Source organism: Bombina bombina, chromosome 5 (assembly GCF_027579735.1).
Source record: "Bombina bombina isolate aBomBom1 chromosome 5, aBomBom1.pri, whole genome shotgun sequence".
Taxonomy (NCBI): domain Eukaryota; kingdom Metazoa; phylum Chordata; class Amphibia; order Anura; family Bombinatoridae; genus Bombina; species Bombina bombina.
In genome coordinates, this window is record NC_069503.1 from 924,276,587 (window position 1) to 924,299,615 (window position 23,029).

At 38.4% G+C, this 23,029-nt stretch overlaps 1 protein-coding gene and 1 pseudogene across 1 annotated transcript in view; both read right to left on the bottom strand.

The window, feature by feature from the left end:
* Positions 1 to 23,029, bottom strand: part of ARFGEF1 (ADP ribosylation factor guanine nucleotide exchange factor 1) — a 489,402-nt gene that overhangs the window by 315,742 nt on the left and 150,631 nt on the right.
* LOC128661940 (uncharacterized) lies at positions 13,563 to 13,681 on the bottom strand (annotated as a pseudogene).

Consider the following 23,029-nt stretch of genomic DNA (forward strand, 5'->3'; position numbering starts at 1 on the left):
TGACTTGCTTGTTTATATGTCAAATACTAAATTAAATATGCCAAAACTTTTCTGTATAATGGACTTCTTCGGTTCATTCTCGGGATATAAAGTAAACTACACGAAATCCGAAATACTTTGGCTCAGGAATACGGAAAATTCTGTAACAAATACACCGCTTCGACAGGTTACAGATTCCTTTAAATATCTAGGGATCTACATCCCGGTCAAAACTGCGGATCTCTACAATCTTAATATCCCTCCAGTGCTGAAAGTGATCAAAGAAAAACTTAAGAATTGGCAAAACTTGCCACTATCACTATCCGGTCGAATTGCCTTATTCAAAATGGCTCTCCTCCCGAAATTACTCTACATTCTTCAAAATACACCTATAATACTATTAGGGAAAGATATCCGATCAATTAATAGTGCACTTATAGAATTTTTATGGCAAGGAAGGAGATCAAAAATATCCCTTGGGAAACTTTCAGTACCAAAAGAAAGTGGAGGATTGGCTCTCCCTGATATATGGCTATACAACTTCTGTTTCCTTGCGCGAGTAGTCAGACTGGATCTCTTGTAACAATTATATCTTAAACAACGATCTAGAATCTAATGTCTGCCACCCATACTGGTTATCTGCACTCATTCACCTTGATTTAAAAGAAACCCAGACAGAAATCAAGAAGCTGAAAATAATTTATAATCCGCTTAAAGCATGGCAAAAAATTGCTAAGCTTTTTTCAATAAATAGTAAAGCCTCTCCATATCTCCCGATATTAGGAAATCCTAAATTCCAGGCAGGTATTCACTCTGCTGTCTTTAAGAGATGGCATCATATTGGTCTAAATAGGGTTCACCAAATAATAGATAAAGAAAGACATTGTATCAAATCATTTCAAGAGCTAAATATAGAATTTGGCCTGCCAAACAAAGACTTCTTCGCATATCTACAACTTAGGCATTTCGCGCTGGAATTAGTTAAAGAAAAAGGCTGGAATTGGAACATAGGTAAACTTGAAGATTGGCTGATATTATCTAGGAACGGCTGTATGTCCATTACACCATGCTACCACTTTCTAGGTTTAAATAAAGGTGCCTCTGTTATAACACAATTGACTGCAATTTGGAATACATTAACTGCTCAGAGTAATATAGAAATAAAAACTCTTCAACTTTCAATTAACAAGGTTACTCAGAACGCACTTTCGGCCACATGGAGAGAAGCCCATGTTAAATTTCTTCACAGGGCATATTTTACCCCTGAGAAAGGCTACAGGTGTGCCAACTTAGGGTTTTATAAATGCCCCAAATGCTCATACCTTGCAGCCAATTTTGTACATATGATATGGTATTGTCCGAAAGTCAAGATATTATGGCTCAAAGTAGAATACTGGCTAAAAAATGTATTAAAAATAACCCCTCTTTCTCTAACACTTTCAGATAGCACTCTGCTTAAGGGAAGAATCTGGTAAACAAAACAGTGAAAAGGTGGTAATTTCCACTATTCTAGCTACTAGATATTTAATTTTTAAAAAATGGAAGACTCGGTCAATTCCATCTCTCTCTGAAGTGAAAAACTGTTTGAAAAAACAGTGCATACTAGAACAAAGAGACACAAATATAGACAATGAACAGGATGTTAAAAGATTTTTCGATAATTGGGCAATCTTCCTAAAAACTTTTTCTCCTACAGAAATAAATCATATAATTTTTCCCTTTCAAAACACAGAAATAGTTTTACTAGGGAACTGGTAGATAGTAGGAAGGGTCCAGTGTAAGAGTGATAAAGGGAAGTGGTCCCCCCCCCCCTTTTTTTTTTCCCTTTTCCCTCTTTTTCTCTTTTCTCTAATTTTTTTTTTTTTCTTTTTTTCCTTGTTATTGTTTCGTTTTCTTGGTTTTTTCTGCACACGTGGGGGGGGGGGAGAAATCGAGTGGGATTGAAAAAGTAAATAAAACTCCAAGACATCTTCACAGAAAACTTTATAAGATGTAGAAACATTATCAACGCTCATTAATGTAATCTTGATTGCCTATGTTAACTAAAATTGACACAGAACTATTTAAACTAAGCAAGGTCATTGTGTTACGTTACGTCATCATAGTTTTATATTTCTGTTTCTAATTTTATTGTTTTTGTATGAACAACAAATGCATTATTTCTGGTTTGTATTAACTATGTTTTGGTTCAAGATACCTTTAAGGATAAAGGTACAAGATGTAACAATACTATGAAGTGTAATTAATATATCGTCAAATATGTATGATAAGTAAAACTAATATAATATTGTTTAAATTTAGCAAGGCCATCATGACGTATTGGGTTTTACAGGCCTTGTAGTTCTGTCCTTATTTCTGTTTTATGTGCAAAGATAACAAATGTATGATATTTTGTATTTTGTTTTGGTCCATAAATAAAATTAAAAAAAAAAAAATTAAATTAAAAGTCCTATCTGAATAATGAAAGTTTAATTTATACTAGACTGTCCCTTTAAGTTCCTTTAGATAGGAAACTTGAATCTTTTGAACAAGAATTGGATTCTGATTTATCTAGCATTGTTCGCTTACTGCAACATACTAATCAGTTCTGATGCCATTTTTTTTTATATCATCAAGATTGATGTTAGATCTATGTCTTTAGCTATTTTTAGCTAGAAGAGTTTTGTGGCTTTAATCTTGGAATGCTGATATGACTTTTTAAGTCTAGATTGCGATCTCTTTCTTTCCAAGGTAATAAGAGACCTAAAGGGTAAATATAAAGCTTCTAATCATTTTCGTTGTTTTTGTCAATTAAGGAACAAAAACCTATTCCTTCCCTATGGAATCTGTTTCCAATTGGAAACTTTCATTAAATGGAATAAATCCAAGCCATTTAAGAAACCAAAAGCCAGCCCCTAAGTCCGCATGAAGGTGTGACTCTCATTCCAGCTCAGCTAGTAGACGGCAGATTAAGGTTTTCTTCAAGGATGTTTTGATAAATTCTGTCCAAAATCTATGGTTTCATAGTATTGTCTCTCAAGGGTATCGAATATGATTCTGAGTAAGTTCTCCTGTGAGAAGATTTTTTTCTCTGGCACATCCCAGCAAATCCAGTTAAAGCTCAGGCTTTCCTGAAGTGTGTTTCAGTCCTGGAGTTTCAGGGGTAAGTCATGCCAGTTCCTTTTCAAGAACAGGGTCTGGAGTTTTATTCAAATTTATTCATTGTCCCAAAGAAGGAAATTTCCTTCAGACCAATTCTGGATCTGAAAATTTTGAATCGTTATGTAAGAGTACCATCTTTCAAATGGTGACTTTCAGGACTATTCTGCCTTTTGTTCAGCAAGAACATTTTATGTCCTCAATGGACTTGCAGGATGTATACCTTCATATTGCGATTCATTCAGATCATTTTCAGTTTCTGAGATTCTCTTTTATAGACAAGCATTACCAATTCCATTTGGACTAGCAACTACTCAAAGAATCTTTTTAAAGGTTCTAGGTGCCCTGCTTTATGGAAACCAGAGACCAGGGTATTGCTGTGTTTCCTTATTTGGATGATATCTTGGTACTAGCTCAGGCTTTACGTTCTGCAGAATCTCACACAAATCAACTAGTGTTGTTTCTTCGGAAACATGGTTGGAGGATATATTCACCAAAAAGTTTCTTGATTCCTCAGACAAGGGTCACCTTTTTTTAGGTTTCCAGATAGATTCAGTGTCCATGACTCTGTCTCTAACAGACAAGAGACGTTTGAAATTGGTTGCAGCCTGTCGGCACCTTCAGTCTCAGTCATTCCCTTCAGTGGTTATGTGCATGGAAATTTTAGGTCTCATGACTGCAGCATTGGACGTGATTCCCTTTGCTCATTTTCACGAGACCTCTCCAGCTTTGTTTGCTGAATCCCTGGTGCAGGGATTTTACAAAGATACCACAATTAATATCCTTAAATCCCAATGTTTGACTCTCTCTGATGTGGTGGTTAAATCACCAGCGTTTAGTTCAAGGGGCTTCTTTTGTTCGGTTAACCTGGACTATGTTCACTACAGATGCAAGTCTTTCAGGGGAGCTGTTTGGGGATCTCTGACAGCACAAGGGGCTTGGAAATCTCAAGAGGCGAGATTACCAATCAATATTTTAGAACTCTGTGCAATTCTCAGAGCTATTCAGTTTTGGCCTCTGTTGAAGAGAGAACCGTTCATTTGTTTTCAGACAGACAATATCACAAACAGTGGCATTTGTCAATCACCAGGGTAGGACTCACAGTCCACAAGCTATGAAGAAGTATTTCAGATACTTGCTTGGGCGGAATCCAGCTCCTGTATAATTTTTGCGGTGCATTTCCCAGGTATAGACATTGGGAGGCAGATTATCTCAACCGTCAGACTTTACATCCGGGAGGGTGGTCCCTCCATCCAGATGTGTTTTCTCAGATTGTTCAGATATGGGGTCTTCTAGAGATAGATCGGATGGCCTCTCATCGAAACAAGAGACTTCCCAGATGCCTGTCCAGGTCCAGAGATTTTCAGGCAGAAGCAGTGGGTGCACTGACACTTCTTTGGTGTCTTCAACCTGCTTATATTTTCCCGCCTCTAGTTCTTCTTCCAAGAGTGATCTCCAAAATCATCATGGAACAATCGTTTGTGTTGCTGGTGGCTCCAGCATTGCCTCACAGGTTTTGGTATGCGGGTCTTGTTCGGATGGCCAGTTGCCAACTTTGCCCACTTCCGTTAAGGCCAGACCTACTGTTTCAAGGTCCGTTTTTCCATCAGGTTCTCAAATCATTAAATTTGAAGGTATGGAAATTGATCGCTTAGTGTTAAGTCATAGAGGTTTCTATGACTCAGTGATTAATACTATGTTACAAGCTCATAAATCTGTCCCTAGAAAGATTTATTATCGAGTTTGGAAGACTTACATTTCATGGTGTTCTTCTTATGAATTTTCTTGGCATTCTTTTAGAATTGTAACAATTTTTCAGTTTCTTCAGGATGGTTTGGATAAGGGTTTGTCTGCAAGTTCCTTGAAGGGACAAATCTCTGCTCTTTCTGTTTTATTTCACAGAAAGATTGCTAAACTTCCTGATATTCACTGTTTTGTACAGGCTTTAGTTCATATTAAGCCTGTCATTAAATCAATCTCTCCTCCTTGGAGTCTTAATTTGGTTTTGAAGGCTTTACAAGTTCCTCCATTTTGAGCCTATGCATTCTTGGGACATTTAACTACTTTCTTGGAAAGTGTTGTTCCTTTGGTCATCTCTTCTGCTAGAAGAGTTTCTGAGCTATCTGCTCTTTCTTGTGAATCTCCTTTTCTGATTTTTCATCAGGATAAGGCGGTTTTGCGAACTTCAGTTACATTTGTTCCTGAAGTTGTGAATTCTAACAACATTAGTAGAGAAATTGTTGTCCCTTTCTTGTGTCCTAATCCTAAGAACTCTTTGGAAAGATCCTTACATTCTTTGGATGTGGTGAGAGCTTTGAAATATTATTTTGAAGCTACTAAAGATTTCAGGAAGACTTCTAGTCTATTTCTGGTCCTAGGAAAGGTCAGAAAGCTTCTGCTATTTCCTTGGCTTCTTGGTTAAAGCTATTGATTCTTCAAGCTTATTGGAGTCGGGTTAGGCCCCGCCTCATAGAATTACAGCTCATTCTACTAGATCAGTCTCCACTTCGTGGGCTTTTAAGAATGAAGCTTCAGTTGATTAAATTTGCAAGCAGCAACTTGGTCTTCTTTACATTCATTTACTAAATTCTACCGTTTCTTTAGAAGCAGTTTTTGGTAGAAAAGTTCTTCAGGCAGCTGTTTCAGTTTGATTCATCTGCTGATGTTTTAAGTTTTTCTTGTCATTTGATGAATAAACTTATATTTTGGGTTGTGGGTTATTTTTTCAGCGGCTGTTGTTTATTTTTATCCCTCCCTCTCTAGTGACTCTTGCATGGAGTTCCACATCTTGGGTATTGATATCCCATACGTCACTAGCTCATGGACTCTTGCCAATTACATGAAAGAAAACATAAATTATGTAAAGAATTTACAAGATAAATTAATTTATTTCATATTGGCAAGAGTCCATGAGGCCCACCCTTTTTATGGTGGTTATGATTTTTTTGTATAAAGCACAATTATTTCCAAATTCCTTTGTTGATGCTTTTTACTCCTTTCTTTATCACCCCACTACTTGGCTATTCGTTAAACTGAATTGTGGGTGTGGTGAGGGGTGTATTTATAGGCATTTTGAGGTTTGGGAAACTGTGCCCCTCCTGGTAGGATTGTATATCCCATACGTCACTAGCTCATGGACTCTTGCCAATATGAAAGAAATGAATTTATCAAGTAAATTCTTACATAAATTATGTTATTTATACATACACACACAGCTAAGCAAAACTGATTAACCTATAACTTTCATATGTCAAACTGTGGAACGTTTTGCATGTGGGGAAAATTTCCAGACTCCAGCCCTCACCTACTCGGCTGCTTCTAGTGTCTAGTGTATAGAGGAGGAGGGCTGCACTTCTTCCTCTCACATTCTTTGCTTCACTGGAAGTGCCCTCCTAGTTTGTTTTCTCCTGGTCTCTGACAGCGCTATGTGATTCATTTATGCACACAGCTGTCAGTCAGCAGGTCCTTCCCCCTCAGTGTAGCACAGGAAACAGATCAACTTGTGCTACGACCTTTTCTTTTAAAAGTGTGGTTCAGTTTTACTAGAAGCCAGCAGTGCTGGAAAAAAATCACTTTACAGTTCCACATTCCTCCTGTGTTTTGCGAGGCCTAATGTACTGCCTGCGCTACACAGAGAGGGAAGGTGCGCTGCTGCGCACCTTAGACGGAACTGCTTCCAGATAGGAAAAAAAACAAAAATGGACGGGTCTATGGACACTCACCAGCAAGAAAGAAGGGAATTTATGAGGTAAGAATAAATTTATAAGGTAAGAATAAATTACATTTTCTTTCTAAGGTGGTAAGAGTCCACAATATTTTTTTTACTGTTGGGAATCAATACCCAATTAGTGGAGTCCACATAAAAAATGGGTAAGAAAAAATAAGAAAGGGAGACACTTATTAACAAGCTGAGGCAAATTCATCAAAATTATAAAATTTAGTAAATGTATGCAACGAGAACCAATTCCCAGCCTTACAAATTTGATCTAGTGAAACATCATTTTTAAAGGCCCCAGAAGAAGTTGAGAGGGCTGCAATACGTAAAGGCAGTGTCTGCCCCACCTCAAAGTGAGCCCTATTAATCATGAACCTAAAGTGACCGATGTAGCCTTCTGGCCCTTAATGTTTGCCTGAGAACATGACAAATAAGCTTGATGATTGACAAAAATCCTTAGCAGCTTGCAAATAGAACTTCAAAGTGCTGACCACATTCAGATTGAGCGACAATCTTTCCTTGAATGATTTGGGGTTTGGACAAAAGAACAAAACCATAATTTTCTACAGAAACTACCTGGACAAAGTAGGTAAAACTATCTTGTCTTAATGAAATACCAGATACGGACGGTTAGAAGAAAGAGCTGACAACTGAAAAACCCTCCTGGTCGAAGAAATAGCCAAAAGAAACAATACCTTCCAAGACAACAGATGAAGGTCCAATGAATGCATGGGTTCAAATAGAGGAGACTGTAATACTCTTAATACCAAATTAAGATTTCATGGGGAAGTAATTGGCTTGATAACAATTCTGATACTAACCAGGGCCTGAACAAAAGATTGAATATCAGGAGGATGAGCCAATTTCCTTTGTAGTAGGACCCTTTCAAAAACAGACAACCCCTTGTCTAATCTGTAGAGAAATTTTAATATACTGTGAATTCTAAAAGAGTGCCAAGAATAACCCAGTTCCAGAAACCAAGAAAGATACACTTTTCAGACCTTGTGGTAAATTTTCCTAGTGACTGGCTAACGAGCCTGATTCAACCTATCTACCACAGAGTCTGAAAAATCCCTTTGGGAAAGAATCAATCATTCAAACTCCAAGCAGTCAAGCTGAGAGAATGAAGATTTTGATAAAAGAAGGGACCCTGGGACAACAGATATGGATGCTGAGGAATACGCCATTGAGGAGTGCTGGACATTTGAACCATATTGGCATACCAAGTCATGAAGGAGGTATGAGAATTGCAGAAGTATGTTTCTGCTTGAATTGGGCAATCACCCTTAGAAGAAACACAATTGGAATAAAAAGATACACTGAGCAAGTGAACTGCTAAATCATCTATTAATTCTGCTTGAGGATGTCTCGACCCGTATCTGGGCAGCTTGAGATTCAGGCGAGATGCCATCGAGTGGATCTCTGCAAGACCCTATCGATGAACCAACTGATCAAAAATCTCCTGATTGAGGGACCATTCTACTGAGTGTAAAGTCTGATGACTCAAGTAATCTGCTTCCCAGTTGTTAAGCATGGGAATGTGAATTGCAGAAGTGGATCACTGATGAGATTCTACCCACTGTAGAATACAAAACACCTCCTTCATTGCCAGGGTAGTACTGCAAGTACTGAAAACGAATGAAGGAGACACACAAAATATAATTATTTATTTTAATCATTTCATATCTTTAATACTTATTTAAGCTATCTATTTTTTATAAAGCAAATATACAACATATTGTGAAACTTTCAGTTATTATTAGAATGTGTTATAAGGTTATATTTATTTTCAATAAATTTTGAATATTATTTTGAGATTGGGATGAAAAACAGTGAATACAGCTAATATTATTACTTACTTTTTTGGCACATAGCATGATTTTATTTTGAGAATTGGCATATATACATATAAAAAAAGCATTACGGCATAGACCATTACATTCGCTTAATGGGTTAAATAACCCATGATTTGCAATATTGTGCACAAACAGTATCTGACTGAAAAAATGCTAATTAAGTATGTATGTATGTTCCATGATTGGACAGTACTGGAGTTAAAAGGATCTTCTTGATAGCAGTCAATAATATCTGAGGAAATGCATGTGTGCATGCGCAAAATGCGTCAGTTCAAGGCGTGCGGCCATACAGACTGCTTGTATCTTACTTTTTTTATGGTCAAATAAACAGTCACTGAGCAAAAAGGACAACGACCCACTTGTTTTTTTTGTCTGTCTATGTATTTATATGTAAGAATGTCACTTGGATGACAATTCTTCATCTACTTCATTAATACAGCTTGTACATGTCCATAAATAATTATCGGGTTGTCAGTCAGTCAAATTAACACATTATACTTATACATAATTTTTAGTGTATGGTTAAATAATAAATGCGTTGTTGGGCGTATGCTGCTCTGTATTAAATATCTTGGCCTATATGTGGGTCAGTAAAGCCTTATGCAGATGCACTATATTTTTTTGTGAGCATAATAACAGCTCATATATATAACTTTTTTATAAAATTGCTGCTCAGTTTTTCATTAGATGTTTTCACAATTTACTTGCAACGCTTGGTGAGATTATATTATCACTCTTTACTTAGTTTTTTTTTTTTAAATAAGCTATACACAGTTTCTTGCGAGCTGCTAAGTTTAACAATTTTCAAATTAACTTTTATTATCAAATATACTTCATTCTCGTTATCCTTTGCTGAACGAACAGCATTGCACTACTGGCAACTAGCTGAACACATCTAGTTAGCTAATCACAAGAGACAAAAGTATGCAGGCACCAATCATCAGGTAGCTCCCACTAGTGTAGGATATGTGCATATTCATTCTTAACAATGGATACCAAGAGAACAAAGCACATTTGGTTCTTCAGGTTCCTAACATGAATTTAAGGACAAATCATCAGAAGACAACTCACCCTCCGATTGGGAAGGTGATCCTTCAGAGTCAGACACCTGCAGTAGTTTTGTAGAATCAAAAACGATAGGCACCTCACCTCTAGTAGCAGAAGTAGAGGAAAACCGCATACGCTTATTTGAAGGTGGCATAGCAGCCAACACCTCAGATATAGTAGCTTTTAAGTAGTTCTTAAATCTTGGAGAAAATTCAGTAGCACTGTATTTATAGCAGAAGAAATAGACATTTGAGACTGTAATACAGAATTTAAACAGGTATAGCAAAGTTGAGCTGGAGAATCAATAGTGACCAATTTGCAAAGCATGCATTTATTTAGTGGGAAAATACAATCTGTAGATCTACCCACTAATGAGTCTAACCCAGGAGGGACAATTCCAGTCCTGAGCTGTATAAATTTGATAACAGTAAGCACTGACAAATGAAAGGTACAAAGAAAAATAGCAATGTATAAGCAGAAAATTACTGCACAGACACAAGCACTATGTGTTTAGTAAAATACTGCTTGCAAAATGTTACAAAATCTATGTATAAAACAATAATATTTGTTATATCCCCTTAACAATGCCCACTCCTCCGACTTGCTCCTGGTATAGGGAGTCTTAACCCCTCCGGAAAACTGCTCAGCAGAGATAGAAGCGATTGTAGAAAGTAATGGCTGCCTGCAGAGTGAAGAAGAAGCAGAGAGAGTGCGCAAAACTGTTTTGCTTGCAGGAAACTGCTTAACACTTAGCTTTCTGGAGAGAAATATACCCGGCACTGTGCTCTGAACCTTCTCTGTACGGAGTGCTATTCACGCTGACTTTGGCAGTAACGGTCTCCCATTTACCCCCAGAGCTGTAAAACCTCTACATCTTCATGAACAATAAAAAGCAGTACAAACAAAAAAAATAACCGGCAAGTGAAAGTGCTCTTAAAAAGGGCAATACCAATTTAAAGGGAAAATGCCATATAAACACATAGAGCAAGCAATAAACATTGCTTAAATAAAATATATCTAAGACCATAGACTTACACCTATGACTATAAGCTCAGAGATGGTACAGATTAAAAAGAAATATATGCGCAAGAGTTATAACTCAGAAATACCATGAGTTATATGTACCAGAGCCTGGCATGACTGGCTGCTAGCTCAAATATGTCATTGAGCTGCTGACTACCGACTATGATGTACACTTGTGAATACACCTGCCGATAGCCTGCAGGCTGTGAGAGGAATACAGGTACTTACCCAGCAATGCCCACTCCACTGATCTTAATGTGATAGAGCATGAGGATACAGTAGAGAGCCCATCAAGCACTGTACTAGACAGTAGGAGATATATTGACGGAGTACATTTTAATGGTCTGACAGAAGAATGAAGGACCAGTCCCAGTGCCACCTAAGGCAAGCTTGTGACCAAAACTCCCACAGTAGATTTACATTGCACAGCAGTACTCTCCTATGCCCATCTCTTCCAAGTTTTACCTTATGAGGGGAATATTGGATCAAAATCCTTAAATTTCTAAAATATAATCTTGAGCACCTCTAGCTTCACCTGCTCCTAAAGAGGTAAAGAAAAACTGGGAGGTACAGGGAAGAAGGAGGGAAGAAGGAGGGAAAGTAAAGCTCTTGGTGTATGGTGTCTTTGCCTTCTCCTGGTGGCCAGGTGATGAATTCCCAACAGTAAGGAATCGTGGACTCTCACCACCTTAGAATGAAAACAAAATGTAAGCTTACCTGATAAATTTCTTTCTTTCTGGATATGGTGAGTCCATAACGTCCTTAATTACTGTTGGGAATATCACTCCTGGCCAGCAGGAGGAGGAAAAGAGCACCACAGCAAAGCTGTTAAGTATCACTTCCCTTCCCACAAACCTGAGTCATTTGACCGAAGGGAAATGGAAAAAAGAAGAAACACAAAAGGTGTAGAGGTGGTGTAGTCAAAATTAACTGTCTCAAAATAAAGGGTGGGGTCGTGGACTCACCATATCCGGAAAGAAAGAAATTTTTCAGGTAAGCATACATTTTGTTTTCTTTCCTAAGATATGGTGAGTCCACGGCATCCTCAATTACTGTTGGGAACCAATACCCAAGCTAGAGGACACGGATGACTAGGGAGGGATAACAAGACAGGGAGACCTAAACATAAGGCACCATTGCTTGAAGAACCTTTCCCCAAAAGAAACCTCAAACGAGGCAAAAGAATCAAATTTGGAAAATGTGAAAAAAGTATGCAGAGAGCACTAAGTTGCATCCTTGCAATCTGTTCCACAGAAGCCTCATTTTGAAGGCCCAAGAAGAAGAAACAGCCCTCATGGAAAGAGCTGTAAGTCTCTCAGGAAACTGCTGACCAGCAGTCTCATAAGCACAATGAATTATACTTCTCAACCATAGAGAAAGAGAAGTAGAAGCTTTCTGACCCTTACACTTTCCTGAGAAACAAATAAACGGGGCAGAGGACTGGCGAAAATCCTTAGTCGCCTGCAGGAAGAATTTCAAAACACGCACAACGATCAAGTTGTGCAACTAATGTTCCTTATGAGAAGAAGGATTAGGACATAAAAAGGAACAACAAATTCCAGATTAAGATTTCAATGTAGCACCACATTAGTACGAATAACCGCCTTATCAGCATGAAAAATAAGGTAAGACAAATCACACTGCAAGGCAGAAAGTTCTGAAACTCTCCTAGCAGAAGGGAAAGCAAAATGATTAAACATCTGGCACATCTGTCAAAGGTTTAAGTACCAAAATAGATAATGCAGAAATCTGACCCACCAGGGTACTGACTGGCAAACCCTTCTCCAATCCTTCCTGGAGAAAGACAAAAACCTAGGAATCCTGACCCTACTCCAAGAGTAGTCCTTGGATTCACACCAATAAAGGTATTTATGCCATACCTTATGGTAAATCTTTCTAGTAACAGGATTGCGAGCCTGAATCATGGTCTCAATGATCAACTCAGAAAAACCACGCTTAGACAGAACTAAGCATTCAATCTCCAAGCAGTCAGCTTCAGAGAAACGAGATTTGGATAAAGGAAAGGACCCTGAGTTAGAAGGTCCTTCCTCAGAGGCAACCTCCAAGGTGAAAAAGATGACATCTTCACTAGGTCTGCATACCAGATCCTGTGAGGCCATGCAGGAGCTATTAGAATTACTGATGCTCTCTCCTGTTTGATACGAGCAATGACTCGTGTAAGGAGGGCAAACAGAGGAAACAGGTATGCTAGACTGAAATCCCAAGGAACTGCCAGAGCATCTATCAGGGCAGTCTGCGGATCTGTTGATCTTGAAAAGTACCTTGGAAGCTTGGCATTCTGCAGAGACGCCATCAGATCCCACTCCGGCATCCCCCATTTGAGGGTTAACCTGGAGAACACCTTCGGGTGGAGAGCCCACTCCCCGGGATGAAATGTCTGTCTGCTCAGGAAGTCCGCTTCCCAGTTGTCCACTCCAGGAATGTGGATGGCAGATAGTCAGCAACTGTGAGCTTCCACCCATTGAACAATCCGAGCCACCTCCTTCATGGCTAAGGAACCCTGAGTTCCTCCCTGGTGGTTGATGTAAGCCACTGAGTCCGACTGGAACCTGATAAATCAGAAAAAAGGACAACTGAGGCCAAGCCATCAGATCATTGTAAATCGCCCTCAACTCCAAGATATTTATGGGGAGAGCAGACTCCTCTTGAGTCCAAAGTCCAAGCGCCTTAACGAGTCCCAGACTGCTCCCCAGCCCAGCAGGCTGGTGTCCATGGTCACAATCACACAGGAATGTCTCTGGAAGCATATGCCCTGGGACAGAAACTTCTGAGAAAATAACCACGAGATAGAGCACCTGGTATTCCCAGGCGGTTTCCCACCCAAGTACTAACCAGGCCCGACCCTGCTTAGCTTCCGAGATCAGACGAGATCGGGCGCATTCAAGATGGTGTGGCTGTAGGCTTTCTTAACGCTGAACTAGATCTATCCTCTGAAAGAGATCTGAATGGTCATCCATTGACTGAGCATGCAAAACTGCAGAGCTCTCAAATGGACTCGAGCAAAGGGAATGATGTCCATGAAATCGTCAGACCAATTACCTCCATACATTGAGCCACTGAAAAGTGAAAGAAAATCATCTGCAGCTGGATTTGAACTCCCAACCCTTTGGTTGCAAGATGGCTAAACTATTTACCGGACCACTAGAACTTGCAGTTAACCGAACAATAGACAGCAGAGATAGGTAAGATGAAGAAATCTTTGATTTTCTGACTTCCGTTAGAAATATTCTCATAGATAGAGAATCTGTTAATGTCCCTAAGAAAATCACCCTTGTAATTGGAACAAGGGAACTCTTCCCCAAATTCACTTCCCATTCATGGGAAGGTAGAAAAGACAAGATCTTTCGAAAGAGAGTTTGCTCAAAGGAGGAATGGTACCTGAACAATATATTGTCCAGGAAGGGCATCCCTGTAACTCCTCAAGACCTGAAAGAGTCTTTCTAGGATGGCTAATCTCAGGAACTAGAGAAGATCCTGTAGAATGAGAACATGAAGATACACATCCTTCAGGTCTATGTTCATCATGAACAGACCCTCTTGAATCAAAGGAGAAAGGAATTCTATCTTGAAGGACGGTACTCTGAGAAACTTGAGAATGAATACCTAGACCCCGTTCTCTTGCTGGAGCAGGAACTATCACTCCCAGGGTGGGAAATCCTGAATCCATACCCATACCGTCATATCTAGACTGCAGATACCCCAGAAAGGAGAAATCAGCTTCTGTGAAGAAAGCTTAGATTGCTTTCCTGATTAGAGTGGATAAAGCAATGGCACCACTAGCGGACATGCTCCCTAATATAATTACAGTAATCACATAGATTGCCTATTATTTCCTGATGTAATATGATAGGGAGGGGTGCTTCGCACAGTGAAATTATTTCAATGCAAATTGTGGGAATACAAGGGAGATTCCTACTAAAGAATGCGATTCTAGCACTCACAGTCCTGACTACAAGGCGGATTTGTAAGCAACTAAATAAAACATAACTTTTAATATTGTTATATAAAAAAAGGGATTGTCAGGGTGTTTTCCCTGTTTTGTTTGCCATGTGCTGCTGGCAACCATTTTACTCACCTCTCTTGCTGACTATGGTGCATTGCGGGGGATGCTGCTCATTTCCTGCACTTCCTCTTATGGCCAGACTGGTGTGCATCATCCGTGTGAGACAGGATGCAGTCTCAGAATTGTGATGTCATCACTTATTATTTAAAGGGCCTCTGTTCAGTATGCTTTGCCTTTGCGTTGTCTCAGACCTGTTTGTGAGAGTTCCTGTGTATTACCTGGCTGCCTGACGTCCTTCCTGGTTCCTGATCCCTGGCTTGTTCCTGATTCTGCTGTTTTCCTTGTTCCTGATTCCGGCTCGTCAGACTATTCGCTTTGGCTCCTGACTCGGCTCGTCTGACTACCAGCCCTGGTTTTGTCTCCTGGCTTGTTATTTGACTTGTGGACTTTTTATTATTTTTTGCTATTAATAAAGGTGTGATTATTTTTGCACTTCTCGTCTCAGTCTGATTCCTGGCACCCTGACAGGGATGAAAAACATTTTAAAACCAATGGCAGGAGTAGCTACAATAGGGTGACCTTAATATGTGGATATAATACTAATAATAGGTTTATGAGGTATGACAGCCTTAGCAAATATTAAGGTGGGTAAACAGCATGAGTTTCTAAGTGATCATATAGTGTCATAAGTGACATTCGTTCCAACTAGCTTGAATGGCAGTGGGGGCCAGAAATGTAAGTACTTTTAAATAAAATAAGTGTGAGGTAATGGCTTTACTGAGATTCAATCTTACATAATTTACAGGGTTTAATCCATGAACCCCCCCCCCCCAAAAAAATAATGTTGTGTTTTGACACGTGTGTCTAAATACAGGTCCAATAACAGCGTCTTGTGAAGCCAGAATACTCAGGATAGAATAATATTTTAGTACACAGGTTAAGTTCACTACTACCCTGTAAATAGTGTTTACATAGGACTTGTATGTTCTTATGGATTACTGCTACTATTTATATAGCTTTGTGTACATGAGTTGTAAATATCCACTCCTATAGCAATTACTGTAGTATTTAATGTCATAAATTAAAGACTATGAAAAATCGTAATTATTAAGATGAGACTCATACATATATATCTTTGAGTTATATTTTTAATAAAGGTCAAGGCTACCTGTATGGAACCCTCAATATAAAGTGTAATGCTTTAACACATGAGTCTGAATATCATTCCAATAAAACTGTCTTAATGGAACTTGAATACTGCAGAGTTGAGAGTTGCTATTGTTATTTGCTAGCATCAGATACATATGTAGTGGTATCCATCTTATAAATAATTCCTCTAACAGTTAAGCATATGTAGTCATTATAATGCAATATCCTTTCCGTGGGTCATTAGCCATAGATTATCTGGCTTGTGATTTACAGATCAAAAATTGTGGGCAGCTATACTTAATCTTGAGTAGCCATCCTGAGGTTTTGTATAGTATGCTACGGTAAAAGCCGTTTGGGGTTAAGAGACTAAGGTGCAACAATATAACTAACAAATCCTAGCCCTTTTGCAAACTACTATTATTGATGTCGTCAGGATATCAGTTTAACACAGATCTCGATAGTAATATTGTATACACTGCTAATTCATGGGATTCATAGGTCACGTAGTACGGGCATAATATACTGTGTATCGTCTGTATAATAGGCTGTATAATAGGCTACGGTGAAAGCCGTTTGTAATAAGGCTAGATTTTAATACAGTTATATTTGTTGCAACAAAGTATCTTTGCCACGCATAGCTATTATCGATGTCATAGGATATATAATTCACACAAGTCTAAATTGCTAGTTCGTAAGTATTATAAGTTCCGTAGTACAGGCATGGTTAACTGTATATACTTTTCCAGGATGGATACAGCTCATTAAATACATTGTAATATTTAGTAATTATTCAGCGTAATGTAGAATTATACTAACATTCAAAGCGAACTTAACTCTGATAGTTTGGGACGCTATCCAGCCCAAGTGAATGAATACACTCTGAGCAAAATAGTATATCTGTAATACGTTTTTCAGGATGGATACTGCTCATTAAATAAATTGTAATACTTAGTAACTATTCAGCGTGATGTAGAATTATACTAGGATTCAGAGCGTCATGCTGCCCAGTTTAGTACTGCAAGTCTGTTATAAGTCATAAATCTCTTAGCAAACTTAACTCTGATAGTTTGGGATGCTACCCAGCCCAAGTAAATAAATGCAATCTGATCAAAATAATATTAACTATCAGACAGCTAGATTACGAGTCTTGCGTTATGAGTGAAAAAGCATCGTTATGGCTCTTTTTCACTACTGCTGCTATTACGAGTCTTGTAGGTATAGGTGTACCACACACTTTTTTTTTGTTGAAATCTTTTTATTTATTTTTCACAAATTATGACAATTGTACATGTTTCATCTTCAACATTAACATTTAAACTGAAAAAAAACTAACAATACAGTCTACAAATGGATTCTCTTTGTCTGTGCTTAATTATTACAGTAAAAATGATCTCTGTTCTTATCACTTTTCCACCTTAGTTTCGGAGTAGTAAACCCCAGTCTACCAACCATAGTATTGTCAGTTGTCTCCCTTAACCACTGTCTTATCCTACATTCGCACTTCCTCCCTTCCTAAAAGTTACCTCCCACTCCAGAGATTAGTAGCTTTGAACTTTTCAGACACTGATATATGCTTCTTAGGGCCTTAGTTTATGGTGTTATCTAGTTGATTCAGATTCTTGTTCTATTTATCTTTTCTATATACATTATATAAGGTTCCCATTGTTGGATAAAATTGTTTCAAAAGTTCAGTATAACTGCTGAGGCACTAGCCATATTGTAATGATAGTCTATTCTCTTTTTGATATAATCAAATGTGGGAGGGTCTACCTTCCGTACCGCACACTTTTCTGGCCGTCACGCAACGTAACTACCGCACTTTTTAAAAAGTCCTTTTTCAATGGGACTTCCATAGCGCTGGTATTATGAGTTTGCCTGTCCGGCCAAAAAGTGAGCAGTACAGCCCATAACTACAAAATCAGTACCGTCAACTGAAAGTCAGTAGTTATGGGTTTTATGCTACAAAGCTGTACCATAAAACTCATAACTAAAGTGTTCCAATCAGCCAATAGAATGCAATCTCAATTCTATTGGCTGATTGGATCAGCCAATAGGATTAAAGCTCAATCCTATTGGCTGATTGCATCAGCCAATAGGGTTTTTTACCCTTTAATTCCGATTGGCTGATAGAATTCTATCAGCCAATTGGAATTCAAGGGACATCATCTTGGATGACGTCATTTAAAGGAAACTTCATTCTTTAAGACCTATCGAAAGAAGAGGATACTCCATGCCGGATGTCTTGAAGATGGAGCCGCTCCGTGTTGGAAGGATGAAGATAGAAGATGCCGTCTGGATGAAGACTTCTGCCCGCCTGGTGGATGACTTCTTGCCGCTTGGATGAAGACTTCTCCCGGATGGATGTCCGGTCTTCAAAAACTGTAAGTGGATCTTAGGGGGTTAGTGTTAGGTTTTTTTAAGGGTTTATTGGGTGGGTTTTATTTTTAGATTAAGGGACTTTGGGCAATGTAAAAGAGATAAATGCCCTTTTAAGGGCAATGTCCATCCAAATGCCCTTTTCAGGGCAATGGGGAGCTTAGGTTTTTTTAGGTAGGTTTTTTTTTGGCGGGGGGGTTGGTTGTGTGAGTGGTGGGTTTTACTGTTGGGGGGTTGTTTGTATTTTTTTGTTACAGGTAAAAAATTTCTTTGGGGCAATGCCCACAAAAGGCCCTTTTAAGGGCCATTGGCAGTTTAGTGTAGGCTAGGGTTTTTTATTTTGGGGGGGGCTTTTTTATTTTGATAGGGCTATTAGATTAGGTGTAATTAGTTTAAATATTTGATCATTTCTTTTTTATTTTGTGTAATTTAGTGTTTAATTATTTTTTGTAATTTAGATAAATGTATTTTGTTAATTTAATTTATTTAATTTTAGTGTAATGTTAGGTGTTAGTGTAACTCAGGTTACGTTTTATTTTACAGGTAACTTTGTATTTATTTTAACTAGGTAGTAAGTAAATAGTTAATAACTATTTACTAACTATTCTACCTAGTTAAAATAAATACAAACTTACCTGTGAAATAAAAATAAGACCTAAGATAGCTACAATGTAACTATTAGTTATATTTTATCTAGCTTAGGGTTTATTTTACAGGTATTTAGTGTTAAATATGTATTATTTAGGTAATAATAGTAATTTGTATTTAGATTTATTTTAATTATATTAAAGTTAGGGGTGTTAGGGTAAGAGGGTTAGGTTTAGGGGTTAATATATTTATTTAGTGTTAGTAATGAGGGAGGCCAGAGGTTTAGGGGTAATAACTTTAGTATAGTGGCGGCGGCGACATTGGGGGCGGCAGATTAGGGTTTAATAAGTGTAGGTGGGTGTCGGCGATGTCGGGGGTGGCAAATTAGGTGTTAATAAGTGTAATGTAGGTTTTGACGATGTCGGGGCGGCAGATTAGGGGTGTTTAGACTCTGGGTTTATGTTAGGTTTAAACATAAATTTTCTTTCCCCATAGGAATCAATGGGGCTGCGTTACGGAGCTTTACGCTCCGTTATTGCAGGTGTTAGGCTTTTTTTTAGCACGTAAAAGCAGCTCAAAACAGCGCTGGTATTTGTGTGCGGTATGGAGCTCAACGCTGCCATATTGCCTGCTAACGCCGGGTTTTTGCAAACCTGTAATAGCAGCGCTATTAAAGGTTAGCGGTGGAAATAACTTGCAAGTTATTACCGAGCCGCTCATAACGCAAAACTCGTAATCTGGCCGAGATTAGTTCGCTAGGAGATGTATGACTCATAACAGACTTGCAGTACTAAACTGGGCAGCATGACGCTCTGAATCCTAGTATAATTCTACATCACGCTGAATAGTTACTAAGTATTAAAATTTATTTAATGAGCAGTATCCATCCTGAAAAACGTATTACAAATATACTATTTTACTCAGAGTGTATTCATTCACTTGGGCTGGATAGCGCCCCAAACTATCGGAGTTAAGTTCGCTAAGAGATTTATGACTCATAACAGACTTGCAGTACTATACTGGGCAGCATGACACTTTGAATTTTAGTATAATTCTACATCACGCTGAATAATTACTAAATATTACAATGTATTTAATGAGCAGTATCCATCCTGGAAAACGTACTACAAATATACAGCTAACCATGCCTGCACTACGGGACTTATAATTCTTACGAACTAGCAATTTAGACTTGTGTGAATTATATATCCTATGACATCGATAATAGCTATGCATGGCAAAGATACTTTGTTGCAACAAATATAACTGTAATAAAATCTAGCCTTATTACAAACGGCTTTCACCGTAGCCTATTATACAGACGATACACAGTATATTATGCCCGCACTACGTGACCTATGAATCCCATGAATTAGCTGTGTATACAATATTACTATTGAGATCTGTGTTAAACTGATATCCTGACGACATCAATAATAGTAGTTTGGGTTTAAGAGACCAAGGTGCAACAATATAACTGTAACAAATCCTAGCCCTTTTGCAAACGGCTTTTACCGTAGCATTCTATACAAAACCTCAGGATGGCTACTCAAGATTAAGTATAGCTGCTCACAATTTTTGATCTGTAAATCGCAAGCCAGATAATCTATGGCTAATGACCCACAGAAAGGATATTGCATTACAATGACTACATATGCTTAACTGCTAGAGGAATTATTTATAAGGTGGATACCACTACATATTTATCTGATGCTAGCAAATAACAATAGCAACTACAGTAATTGCTATAGGAGTGGATATTTACAACTCATGTACACAAAGCTATATAAATAGTAGCAGTACTCTATAAGAACATACAAGTCCTATTTAAACACTATCTACAGGGTAGTAGTGAACTTAACCTGTGTACTAAAATATGATTCTATCCTGAGTATTCTGGCTTCATAAGATGCTGTTATTGGACCTGTATTTAGATACACGTGTCAAAACACAACATTATTTTTTGGGGGGGTTTCTTGGATTAAACCCTGTAAATTATGTAAGATTGAATCTCAGTAAAGCCATTAAGTCACACTTACTTTATTTAAAAGTACTTATATAAATATCTGGCCCCCACTGCCATTCAAGTTAATTGGAACGAATGTCACTTATATGACACTATATGATCACTTATAAACTGATGCTGTTTACCTACCTTAATATTTACTAAGGCTGTCATACCTCAGAGGCCTATAATTAGCATTATATCCACATATAAAGGTCACCCCATTGTAGCTACTCCTGCCATTGGTTTTAAAATGTTTTTCATCCCTTTTTTATATAACAATATTAAAAGTTATGTTTTATTTAGTTGCTAACACATCCGTCTTGTAGTCAGGACTGTGAGTGCTAGAATCGCATTCTTTAGTGGGAACCTTGATTATATTCCCACAATTTGCATTGAAATTAGATTGCTTTCCCCTGATCCCTGCAGTAAGAGGAAAAGTAAGACTTTCCTTTTGTCTATTCCTCTTGACGTGTGGTAGAAAAAAACCTTTTCCACCCTTAAGTGAGAAGTTAATTCTGCCAGACCAGACCCAAACAAGGTCTCACCCTTGTAAGGAAATGCCAGAAGCATAGACTTAGAGGTAAAATCAAATATATTCCACATATGGCCGCGGATGACACAAGACTAGGTCAATTGGATATTGAACCTGCATCTGCAGCGTTGTAGAGCCTAGACTGTACCACTAAGCCACAGGTAGGCTTCTCAGCTGACCAAGAGTTCAGCCACAACGCCCTGCGGGCTAGTACAGCAAGTCTAATAGACAAGGCATCGCACCAACAAGATGCCGTACTTGAAACAGTGGCAACACAAACTGTAGGTTTTCATGAATACTTAGATAATTAAACAAACCTCCAGCTTCTTGTCTATGGATCCGTAAAGGAGTAGTTATCCTCTATAGGGATCAAAGTTCTTTGAGCCATAGTAGCAATGTCTACATAAGGCACTGTGCATTTATTGGTATTGATAATGTTTACTAAACTTTCAAAGGTTGACAACGACAACGGAATCAGTGTCGTCCAAGTAGCCAAAACCTCCTTTAACAATACACGAGGTGTTCAAGCATACATCTGAAGGGTACCATTTCAGTGTCAGATGAAGGAATTATATTGTCCGAATCTGAGATTTCACCCTCAGAAACTACAGGTTAATCCTCCTCATCAGACCTTTGAGAGATCAACCAGTGTATAGCAGAATGTGGAGCAGAGACCTTATTATCTGAATCTTTAAATGTTCTCTTGCATTTTTCCTGAAGAAATGGAAAAGCAGATAAAGCTGCAGATACCGCAGAGGATACGTGAGCTGCAAAATCTGCAGGCAAATAAACTCCTCTGGGAGATTGGGAGGAACCGCAGGGCACTGCAAGTGACGCTACAGAGGCTTGGGGCGTTTAAGGAGAAAGCTGTGGCATTGCCTGAACAGCATCACCCTGGGAGACATGGGGCTCAGACCTAGCTGTACATTCAATAGCTCTTGCTAAACATGCAGCACAGAATTGCATAGAAAAATTAACCAGATAAAATTGTCCTTATAGAGGAGAGGTTCAAACAAGAATTTTTTGAAAGATATATTCTAAATATGAGGGACAGAAATGCTTAGTAAACAATTTGGTCCTCAAGAGCCAACATCCATCTGGTCCTAGGGACATACTTAGTTCCAGAACCCTGAACATATGTCCTAAATCACTTAATTAAAAAATGGCTTTACACATCCTAGCCTGGAATTACTCCTGGATGATTACCTCTACACAAAAGTGGAGAAAAACTTTATTTAATAAACCCTTAACTTCAGGATTTAAATATGTAATACACCTTGAGCTGGTAAAATGAATGTTTCTGCTCAATAAAACGTTACTAATATGTACCATACTGCAAGGAAAATTCTCTAATAAAAGGAAACATAGCTGCTAATCTTAATTCTCAAAGACATGCAGAACAGGAACGCCGCTCAGTTCCCAGCCGACGAACGAGACGGGTTTACATATCTAGACTCAACAAAGCTAAAAATGGCGCTGTTCCGATTCTACAGAGAAGAAGAAGGGGCCATGAACCGTCAAGGAAATTAAGCGCTTCAATTCGCCGAGTAAAGTTAGCAAGATGTCCAGTGTCAAGCTCTGCTAAATAAACAAA